This window comes from Chiloscyllium plagiosum, chromosome 9 (assembly GCF_004010195.1).
Source record: "Chiloscyllium plagiosum isolate BGI_BamShark_2017 chromosome 9, ASM401019v2, whole genome shotgun sequence".
NCBI classification, from domain to species: Eukaryota; Metazoa; Chordata; class Chondrichthyes; order Orectolobiformes; family Hemiscylliidae; genus Chiloscyllium; species Chiloscyllium plagiosum.
In genome coordinates this window covers 103,921,915-103,934,261 of record NC_057718.1, presented here as the reverse complement: position 1 = coordinate 103,934,261, position 12,347 = coordinate 103,921,915, and positions in this window count along the sequence as shown.

Sequence of the window (12,347 nt, the reverse complement as noted above, 5' to 3'; positions counted from 1 at the left end):
GCTTCAGGCATAAGCCCTTCTTCAGGAAAGCCTGAAGAAGGGCTTATGCCCGAAACGTTGATTCTCCTGTTCCTTGGATGCTGCCTGACCTGCTGCGCTTTTCCAGCAACACATTTTCAGCTCTGATCTCCAGCATCTGCAGTCCTCACTTTCTGAACTAAAATCCCCTACTGTTACAATCCTACTATTCTTACATATGTCTGAGATCTCTCTCTACATTATTGCTCCTCAGTTTGCCTCTGACTATCGTAGGTCCTATAGTACAATCCCATCCAGGTGATCATTCCTTCCTTATTTCTAAGTTCTATCCATATAGCTTTCTTGGACAATCCCTCAGAAATATCCTAAGTACAGTAGTAATGTTTACTTTAATCAAAAACACCACTACCCCATCTCTCCTGCCTCTCTTTCTATCCACCTGATAGCATTTAGAACACAGAACATTGAGCTGCCAGTCCTGTTCTTCCCTCAGCCAAGTAATAGTCCCATGTTCCTATATATCTCTTGAGTTCATCAGCCTTATCAGCAAGACCCCTTGCATTGAAATAAATGCAGTCCAATTCTTTGGAGTTTCCTTGTTTTCTGACTTGCTCTTGTCTCCCTTTTCTAATTAACTTATTATTTTCAGACTCAAAACCATGCTCGTCTGTCTTTCTATTTTCACTATTATTTAGAAACCCTCCACATGCCCCTCCCTTGTAGCTTAAAGGCTCATGACCCTCTGAGAGACAAGAACACGTCTAATTTCTGTTTTAAATGTGTGACCCCTATTTATCCCTTTCCGAATCATTATCTTGTACACACTTTGTGAAAACCTGGAACTTCCTCCCTCAAGGCTGGGTGGTTAATCAAACACTTCAAACTGAGATTGACAGATGTTTGTCAGACAAGGGGAGTAAGGAGAAAGGAACCAAGGCACGTAAATAGTGTTTGAATACAGACCACCCATTGTCCAGTTGAGTATTGAACAGACTTGAGGGGCTGAATAGACTCCTCCTGTTTCAAGTTTCTTCATTGTTTTGCAAAAGAAGCATTTGAAACTTTAAGAGCATGAAATCAAGTGGGACATAACCAACCAACCAAGCACCTTACCAACTTAACACATCATGATTGTATTGCTCAGAATTTCTTGTTGAGGTGCCATAACACTAGCAAACAGATTGATGGGAAGTTTCATATGCAACCAGGCGCACAGAGTTTACAACCATCATTGCAAGATCACTCTGAGAACTCCTGATGTATGACTCCACCAGTGAAACAGCTTCAATAATTATGAGTGTCAGATTGCTTATAATATCTCATGATTACTGTTACAAATTCCACTTTATTCTTATTCAAGAGAAAGGAAACTGAGAATGCTCAAGGGCAAACTCTACAAACTAAAACTTTCATTTTTGATTCTAGTAACTTTCTTTTAGGTCTGTAATCCACCTTAAGCTTTTCTTTGGGAACAGGGAGTTTATAATCATGTTATCCCAAAATAGAGACCCTGTGGGACTGGAGTTATTAACCACCCAATCACACAGGGCACTTATGACTTTGTAACATTGGGGGGGTGTGAAAAATGTCTCTGGTTCTGCCAACATGGCGAAGCTGAAAATGAGTAACCTCACCGTGCCAGCCTTCTGATAACTGAATCATTTAATAACGTTCTAGTTCCAAAATATCCCAATTGATGGAACCATGATTATTAATGTAATGAAGGCTGAGGAAGCAATACATGCGAGTAATGTTATTGAAATTAAATTTGATGTCTGTCTCTGGCTGTAATGTTTACTGAATGAACACTCTTCATGTAAAAGCATGTGGTTGCAGAGAGCATGACTCCTCGTTAACATTCTTAATTTGTTTTGCTTTGTGCTCAGTAATTGTTGACCCAGTCCAGAATCGACAATGCCAGTTTGTTTCGCCTGACAATCTCCACATTGTTGTGTTTCACTTGGAACAGGAGAATTTGCAATTACACCACCTCTCTGGATCTCAAGACGTCCCAAGGCAATTTATAGCCAATGACCTATTCTTGAAAGGCAGATATTGTCGCAATGTAGGAATGTGGCAGGCACTTAGTGAACAGTCAGTCTCCCTGAAATAGAAATGTGATTCATGATCAGACAATCTGTTTTGGTGAAATTGGTCATGTGATAAGTATTGGCTGGAGTATGTGGGAAATCTCCCGACTCCTCTCTGAAAAATACCAGGGATATTTTACGTTGATCTGAAAGAACAGACGAGGATGCAGTTTCCTGTCTTATCTAAAATATAGCACTTGCAATAATGCAGTACCTTCTCAGTGCTGACTGTCAGTTTCAATCTAGATTCTGAGCTGGATTGTGAATCTGTGACCTTCTTTCTGATTCAGAGTTAAGAAAGCTACCCATTGGACACTTCTGAAGAAATATAGCTCCCAAAAATGCTTTACTCAGCCTTCAAAAAGAACCCAGGATTCTTTTCTAACTCATACAATCAGAGAGCTGTTAAAGCAAAATCCGTGTATTCTAATCGCATTTCCCAGCATGTGGCTTATTGCCTTGTATGGCATTTCATGTGCTCATCAAATGTCTTGAGGGCTCCTGACTCCATCACCCTTTAGGCAGTGAGCTCCAGCCAACCACTACCTTCAGGTGAATCAGGGTTTTCTCAAAATCCCTTTCAATTCTCCTGCTCTTTATCTTAGAACTGTACCACCTGTTTATTGACCCCTGAACTAAGGCTAAATGTTTTGCTTTATTAACTCCTCTCAGAAATTTATACACAGACCCACAGGACTATAGGGCTGCTCTCTCATTGGCGAGAGAGAGAGAGAGATGACTGGTGGTGGTTTAACCTGAGGGTCACCGTGTGTCAGGCGAGGGGAGAGGTTGAGAAGGAGAGTCCTTTATGGTAACCTCAGCTGGTGTGGGAATGGAACCCATGTTCCAACTTTGCACACCTCAATCAGATCACCCTAGGCCTTCTCTGCTTTAAGAAAAACAACGTCAGCGAGATAGCCCCTCTCCGTTGCTGAATCATTCCATCCAACATCCCAGTGAATCTCCTGCGCACCCTCTCTATTGCAATCACATCCTTTCTATAGCGTGGTGAACGCATACAATACTCCAGCTGTGACTTAATGTGACTCCAGATATGTAATGCTCCAACATCACCTTCATTCCTCGTGTCCTCAATGCCTCGACTATCCCAAATAGTCATCTTTCATCCCAAGTAAATTCAAATGATCAGATTTATAACAATCAGTCACATTCTGAAATCATCCTGAGAGCTACAATGTATCAATCATGCTTCCTTCAAATACAAATCATAATTAAAATTGAGATGAAAACTTTTTGAAATGCTATTTTCCATTATTTGATTGTAAAATGGCCTCTACCACTGATTTTAATTGTGAGGCGATATGCTATATCCTTTCATTATGTGTTCCACACTGCAGTCCTGCCAGGTGAAGTCAGGATTATCTTTAGCAGACTGCTTTGACTCGAAAGATGTCAGAGTTGCCAGCCCTAGTACTGCACCAATTGAAAAGATATCAAAACTACACAGTCAGAATAAAGGTTATTAGAAAGAGGAGAGTTTTGGTGAGGTGGGGAACTGTAAAATTATGTTCCAAGTTTGTGGATTCAACTCAATTATTTACATCCAGTGCATTCTTCCAAACTATCCTCTCCATCCCAGCAAACTGATATCACTGACCTTCCTGAAGGGATGCTCTACCATTCTTTGTAAGCTTTTGCTCAGCAAATATTCCTGCCAATGCACATTTTTGGACAACAGATAAATACATAGAACATAGAACATAGAACACAGAACAGCATAGCACAGGAGCTGGCTGATCCCTTCTGCCCACCCTTGGCCCATATACAAAGAGTCATAGAGATGTCCAGCATGGAAACAGACCCTTCGGTCCAAGTTGTCCATGCTGACCAGCTATCCTAAACCAATCTAGTCCCATTTGCCAGCACTTGGCCCATATCCCTCTAAACCCTTCCTATTCATATACCCATCCAGATGCCTTTTAAATGCTGTAACTGTACCAGCCTCCACCACTTCCTCTGGCAGCTCATTCCATACACGTACCACCCTCTGCGTGAAAACGTTGCCCCTTAGGTCTCTTTTATATCTTTCCCCTCTCATCCTCAACCTATGCCCTTTAGTTCTGGACTCGCCCACACTAGGGAAGAGACCTTGTCTATTTACCCTCTCTATGCCCCTCATGATTTTATAAACCTCTATACGGTCACCCCTCAGCCTCCAACGCTCCAGGGAAAACAGCCTCAGCCTATTCAACCTCTCCCTATAGCTCTAATCCTCCATTCCTTGCATAACTTCACTCAATAGCAAAAGAATTACAGATTATTTGAGATGCGATAAAGTTTGCAATCTAAATCATTTCCAGTCATTGTTTACAAATATAAGACCTTAAGAAACAGGAACTGGAGTAGGCCATTCGGCTCCTTGAACCTGCTCCACCATTTAACAGGTTCATGGCTAATCCAATATTCCACTTTCCTGCTCTTTCCCCATAACCCTTGATTCCCCGTCTGATCAAGAACCTTACCACAGCCTTAAATAGACATAAGAACATTTCTTTGACTGTATTAGGTGTCCCCGAGCCTTAGCAAACTATCAGTTAAACTAGTGAAGTACGTTTACAGTATATACAGCAAACTGTCTCCAATAGCAGAAAGGCTGGGAACTGGAGGACACTGGTTGAAGGTGATTGATAAGAAGCAGATGCAAAATGAGAAAACACATTTTAGGCAGCAACATGTAACGTGGAAAGGACAACCTGAAGGAGCAGTGGAAACAGGAACTTTCAAAAGGAAATCAGGGAAATATTGCAGGAGACAGAAAGGCTATGCGGAATGAACAGGAGATTGTAGAGCTTTCCAATGACCCAAAGAGGAACCCAGCCACCATGGACCAAATTGCCTTCTTCTGTGTTACATATTGTTCTAAGATTCCACATGACCTGAGGTTACATATTGCAGAATTCATGTTCAATAACTGATGCTTCATATCAGAATGCACCTTTCCTTCTACTAGTGACTGCTGAATCATCAGAGGAACACACTATCTCATCGCAGACAAGCAGGAGGCTGGGAGAACACAGTGAGCTAGACAGCTTCAGGAGGTGGAGAAGTCAATGTTTCGGGGTGTAACCCTTCTTCAGGACTGCCTTACTGTAGCAGGATTGAATAGTGCAGCAGCTTCCTGCTCACAGGATGCCAGGCAGCCCCTCCTTACCCTGCAGACCACCATTTAGAAGGAAACAAAGTCCTTGAATATTGTGAGGACAGAGATACTTAAAAGTCTTAGGAGCAGGAGTAGGCCATTCAGCCCATCAAGCTTGGACACAGTGAAGTTTGTAGATGCCGGACATCAGAGTTGAGAGCCGATGAAAGGCTCTGGCCCGAAACATCAATTTTTCCTGTTCCTCGGATGCTGCCTGACCTGCTGTGCTTTTCCAGCACCACACTCGCGAGCCCAGCAAGCTATGCCATTCAATGATATCATGGTGGATCTGATAATCCTCAACTCCACATTATTCGTTGAGGTAGACAGCAATATGGATTTGAAGTTACAGTCAGATCAGCGATGTCCTTATCAAGTCAGGACCAAGCCCAAGAGGCTGAATGGTTGGCATCTGCTCCTTTGATTTTATACCATACAGTGCCCCTAATGGGAGTAAAGATATTGGAGCACTTACAATCCAACATCCTCGCTTGTATTTATTGTTCTTTGACAGGGTATTCCAGACAGTTTGTACCTAATCATTACCAAGTCATTAATGATGATGTTCAGGTCCAAGCATTTCATTTTCAATAAGCTTTCCTCTAATATAGAGTTAAGGGGGCCCTGAAAGGAGAAATATTGAATTTTGTTGTGATCCTAACATAACTTGCACTGCTGCACCACGCCATTCTCCCGGCTTCCCATTGGATCTGGCTTGCTGCTCCCTCAACCATCTGTAGGCCATACTCAATTGGCCTGAGTCAGTTGGGTTAAATTCCGGCACTCCCCTCTCCTCCAACACATCACACCATCAAGTAGTTCTGCTGGTCGCTATTCATGAGGATCTGGCCACGAGGTTCACTTCAGCCGGTTGACATTCTCACACAGTCAGAGAGACCAACTTGGAAGAGCGAGGCATTTTAACCCAAATTATAAGGGGAGGCAATGGCCTCATGGTATTATCACTGGGCTGTTGATCCAGAGACCCAGGACATGTTCTGGGGACCTGGGTTTGAATCTCAGTATGGCAGATTGTGGAATTTGAATTCAATTTTAAAAATATGGAATTAAAAGTCTAATGATGACCATGAATCAATTGTCAGGAAAAACCCAAGTAGTTCACTAAATCCCTTTAGGGAAGGAAACTGCCAGCTTACCTGGTCTGGTCTTCATGTGACTCCAGACCCACAGCAATGTGCTTGACTCTTAATAGGGATGGGGCAATAAATGCTGGTCTAGCCAGAGACAGCCACATCCCATGAATGAATAGAAAAAAAAAATTACATTTAGTGCAATGCAAAGATAAAAGAAAATCTCTAAAAAGTGACTTCCAGGAAAGAGTGTGTCAGTATTTTGGTCATTTGATTAGAGGCAAAATCCATAGAGATCTCCCTGAAAGGGCAAAGAGCAGCTGACCCACAGCAGCTCCTGACGAGCTATGGCAAGTGCTAGAGACCGGTATAGGATAGGTGAGTGTGATTTACTGTGACAGAAGATCCCTTGGCAAGGAGGAAATGAGATCAGATTAGATGCCCTACAGTGTGGAAACAGGCCCTTTGGCCCAAATGTCCACACCGACCCTCTAAAGAGTAACCCACCCCCAGACCCATTTCCCTCTGACTAGTGCACCTATCATTATGGACAATTTAGCATGGCCAAGTCACCTGACCTGCACATGAAAAAGATTGTCATTGCAAACTGAGTCTCAGCCATTTTTTGAGTTGTTTAATAAAAGTATCATCCTTATCCTGCCAACAAAAATAATCACATCGCAGATGAAATTGATCAGCCATTGGGATTTTGTGCTAATTTGTTTTATTTGCTTCCTCAGGAAAGGTCCTGAACTATAGGAGTTTTAGGTACACTTTTAAAAACTCTAAGTCGTTTTTCTCTCCTAACACATGAAGAGACTGACTATTTTTTACCAAAATATTTTGAGTCTAGATTTTCAAAGCCAGTTTCACTACTGCATTTAGAATCGGGTTATTTTCAGGTTTTGGCGAGAAACTGTTTAAAATAAACTACGCTAACATTTTATAACAAACCTTTCTCAGCTGTATTTGCCACACAGCTCCCAAAACCACTCTAAAATATATGAAGGATTTGTTTTTAAAAGGAAAATGTTTTAAAAATAAATAACAACTCAAAGCCCTGACAATGGCGTTGGTTCAATCCAGACTTTATGTTTGGGGACAGGCCAATGACTTTGAGCAGGAAACTGGAAGGAAAGAAAAACTGAGTTCGCGTTAGTCCTTGGGTCATTGATTGCACTTAATGGGGAAACACTGGACCAGAAATAGCCTCATTACAAGCATCCCAATTAGCACCATTAAAAGAGCTTGGAACAAAGACAATTCTGCAATGGGTTTTACAGGGATTTCAAGGGGTGAACTTTAAGACTTTGCAGTTTCTCACAGTATAGGCATCCCAATTCGGTGCAAGTTTCAGCTGAAGTTCTCAGCTGCTTCTTGGCTGAGAAAACGATTGAAATAAGTCATTAAAAACCTTGTGATGTGGAATTTCAACCACACCTGCCATGTCTATTTCTCAGCCAAGTTGTGCCTAAGATGCCTTCAGGCTGCTTGCAACATTACTCATTTTCCATTCTTAAGTCTCTTAATTTGGACAGGATACTTCTCAAGCAAATTATGCAGGAGATTTCTACTCGGTAGATGTGACTTGACATGCTTTCCCTCTTTGGATAATGTCATAAACGTAATTTTAAAAGTATCAACATGAAATGATAATGAAGTGACCTGGAAAAATGGACAGATTGACAAACTACAGAGAATTCTCAACATTCAGAATATGAGGATCGTTCTATTGTCGTTCAACAAGTAGATGTGATTGGATAGTACAGGTTGACCTTGGAATTCTTGCATTCGTTTTCGCACAAGTTGATATTCCAAGATAATTCCAATGCTTGGGAATCAAACTCTTCTGCACTTTGCAGTTGAACCTGACTGAAAGTGTAGAATCCAAGTTTGTGATGGGATGGATCTATCCAGTCATGGAATACTTTGGACAGTGAGCCAGAAGGGAGGAATCATTTTCTCTGATATTCTCTACCGCAGCCGTACTGCCACAACTGACCTTGTGTAGACTCTACCAACACAGGTTTTCACTAACCGGGGAGTGAGTGAAGGAGGCTTGAGGAAGGCAAAATGCACCACAGAGTCGTGGAGATGTACAGCAAGGAAACATGCCCTTCAGTCCAACCCATCCACGCCAACCAGATATCCCAATCTAATCTAGTCCCACTTGCCAGCATTTGGCCCATATCCCTCCAGACCCTTCCTATTCATATACCCATCCAGATGCCTTTTAAATGTTACAATTGTACCAGCCTCCACCACTTCCTCTGTACCACCATACATGTATACATTCCATACATGTACCACCCTCTGTGTGAAAAAGTTGCCCCTTAGGTCCCTTTTAAATCTTTCCCCTCTCACCCTAAACCTAAGCCGTTTACTTCTGGACTCCCCCAGCCAGGGAAAAGACTTTGTCTATTTATCCTTTCCATGCCCCTCATGATTTTATAAACCTCTATAAGGTCACCCCTCGGCCTCCAGGAAAAATAGCCCTAGCCTATTCAGCCTCTCCCTCTAGCTCAAACCCTCCAAACCTGGCAACATCCTTCAAGTTTCACAACCTCCTTGCGATACAGAAGGCAGAAACCAGCAGAGATAAAAGGGAAGCACACCTTGAAGAAACCTTGTGCTGTGTACCAAAGAGGAGTTCCAAGATGGACTCAGGCCTGTGGCTAAGGAAGGGTAGTGTCCCTATCTCTGATGCAGAAAGTCCATATTCTAGGTCCACCTACCCTGGAGATGTGTAGTAACCTAAATAGGTTAATTAAAAGTGGGCTGACAGTGAGAGTAACAGCCTTTACCATTATTAATATGGAAACTGGATACATCACAATCTGGTCTTTTAACCTATTTCCCATTCTACATTAACTAAATATCTTCATAGCCTTGTGAAGGTAAAGTCACCAAGTCTCACCAAATCATTACAGAGAGACAACTGGTGGTGCTTTAACCTAAGGGTCACTATGTCTCTGTTGAGGGGGAGAGGTTGAGAAGTTAACCTCATGGTAACCCCTTCATGGTTATCTCTGCCAATGCAAGATTTGAACACATACTGATGGTATCATTCAACATTGCAAACCAGCTGTCTCAGTTCAACAGCACCCACAGTCTTGTAGCTGTCTCAGTTAACCAACATTCCCAGCCTTGTAGCTATCTCAGTTAACCAACATTCCCAGCCTTGTAGCTAGATTAGATTAGATTACTTACAGGGTGGAAACAGGCCCTTCGGCCCAACAAGTCCACACTGACCCGCCGAAGCGCAACCCACCCATACCCCTACCCCTACATTTACCCCTTTAACCTAACACTATGGGCAATTTAGTGTGGCCAATTCACCTGACTCTGCACATCTTTGGACTGTGGGAGGAAACCGGAGCACCCGGAGGAAACCCACGCAGACACGGGGAGAACGTCCACATAGTCAGTCGCCTGAGTCGGGAATTGAACCCGGGTCTCTGGCGCTGTGAGGCAGCAGTGCTAACCACTGTGCCACCGTGCCACCCGTGCCAGCTGTCTCAGTTAACCAACATTCCCAGCCTTGTAGCTATCTCAGTTAACCAACACTCACTGCCTTGTAGCTGTCTCAGTTAACCAACACCCACAACCCTGTAGTTGTCTCAGTTAACCAACACCCATAGCCTTGTAGCTGTCTCAGTTAACCAACACCCACAGCCTTGTAGCTGTCTTAGTCAACCAACACCCACAACCCTGTAGTTGTCTCAGTTAACCAACATTCACAGCCTTGTAGCTATTTCAGTTAACCAACACCCACAACCTTGTAGTTGTCTCAGTTAACCAACACCCACAACCTTTATTTAAGTTTATGATATTAGATTCAAGCACTTTCAAACAACAACGGGAAATTCTATCACAGATTGCTCATTCTTGCCAAAATGATCGTTTATGATGAGGTGATATATTCATCCTCAGAAAAAGTGAGGACTGCAGATGCTGGAAACCAGAGTAGAGATCAGAGTGGTGCTGGAAAAGCACAGCAGGTCAGGCAGCCTCCGAGGAGCAGGAAAATCGACGTTTCAGGCAAAAGTCCTTCATCAGTGAGCCTCCAGGGTGGAGAGATAAATGGGGGTGGGGCTGGGGAGAAGGCAGCAAAATGTACAATAGGTGAATGGGGGTGTGATGGAGGTGATAGGTCAGAGAGGAGGGTGGAGTGGATAGGTGGGAAGGAAGATAGGCAGGTAGGACAACTCATGGGGATGGTGCCGAGCTGGAAGTTTGGAACTGGGGGGAGGGGAAATGAGGAAACTGGTGAAATCCACATTGATGCCCCGGGGTTGAAGTGTTCCGAGGCGGAAGATGAGTGTGGGCACAGGTTTTGCAATTCCTGTGGTGGCAGGGGAAGGTGCCAGGACGGGAGGGTGGGTTGTTGGGGGGGCGTGGACCTAACTAGGTAGTCACGGAGGGAACGGTCTTTGCGGAAGGCGGAAAGGGGTGCTGTGGGAAATATATCCCTGGTGGTGGGATCTGTTTGGAGGTGACGGAAATGTCGGCGGATGATGTGGTTTATGCGAAGGTTGGTAGGGTGGAAGGTGAGGACCGGGAGTTCTGTCCTTGTTATGGTTTGAGGGGTGGGGTTTGAGGGCGGAGGTGCAGGATGTGGATGAGAAGCGTTGGAGGGCATCTTCAACCATGTGGGAAGGGAAATTGCGGTCTCTAAAGAAGGAGGCCATCGGGTGTGTTCTGTGGTTGAACTGGTCCTCCTGGGAGCAGATACAGTGGAGGCGGAGGAATTGGGAATACGGGATGGCATTTTTGCAGGAGGTAGGGTGGGAAGGGGTGCAATCCAGGTGATATATTCATCATGTCATTACACATTGTCAGGTCTAAAATAGTCTGTTCCTAGGTAGGTTTTATAATCGGTTGTATTAAGAAATTGCCTCAAATACACTCGGTGAACTCATTCTCCAGGGTACCTTTGCCAATTTGGTTCACTGAATCTGTGCCAAAGTTTCAATTTTCAACAATTATTGCACCACCTGTCTGACAAACATGCAAAGACAGGGGAGAGTAGGAAGGGAGGGATGGGAATAGATTACAATGAGATTGGAGGGGGCTATCATGCACCCCCAGTCCTGATGATGCACACCTCTCTCTCACTGGGGACATTGAAGCAGAGCGAGGGTCCTGTCAATAGGCAGCCAGCCACAGAAGAGGGGCAGGCAGTCAGGAACCACAAACCTTCTCCACAGCCCACTGCCTGGACCTGGGTCATGGCCACTTTACTCTGGAGGAATCCCACAAGGAGGTGCTCAGACCTGGCAGGCTCCCTCTACACGAGGGGAGGCAGGCCCAACATCTCCTCTAAGCCAACACCAGGTCAGCTTTAATGAAGCATGGGCATGGAGCCCTGCTCTCATTGTACAACATGGGTACCCTCTGCTGTACTGCGCACTGGCTGTTAATGATTAGGCCACATAGAAGCGTAGAATACAGGAGCAGGAGTAGGCCACAGACTCATCCAGCATGGAAACTGACCCTTCAGTCCAATCAGTCCATGCCAACCATGTTCCCAAACTAAACCAGTCCCACCTGCCTGCTCCTGGCTCATATCCATTTCCTATTCATGTACTTATCCAAATGTCTTATAAACATTGTAACTATACCCCATCCACCACTTCCTCAGGAAGGTCATTCCACACACGAACCACTCTCTGTGTAAAAAGGTTTCCCCTTACATCCTTTTTAAATCTTTCTCCTCTCACCTTAACAAGTGCCCCCTAGTTTTGAGCTCCCCCACCTGAGGCAAAAGACCCTTTTACACCCCTCATGATTTTATAAACCTCTATAAAGTCACCCCTCAACTCCTACGCTCCAGGGAAAAACAGCCCCAGCCTATCCAGTCTATCTTTATAACTCAAACCCTCCATTCCCGAGAACATCCAGCCCTTTGAGCCTCCCCTGCCCATTCGTTACGATCACAGCTGACCATCCAGCTCAATAACCTGACCCTGCTTTTCCCCCATATCCTTTGATGCCTTTAGCCCCTAGTGCTATATCTAACCCATT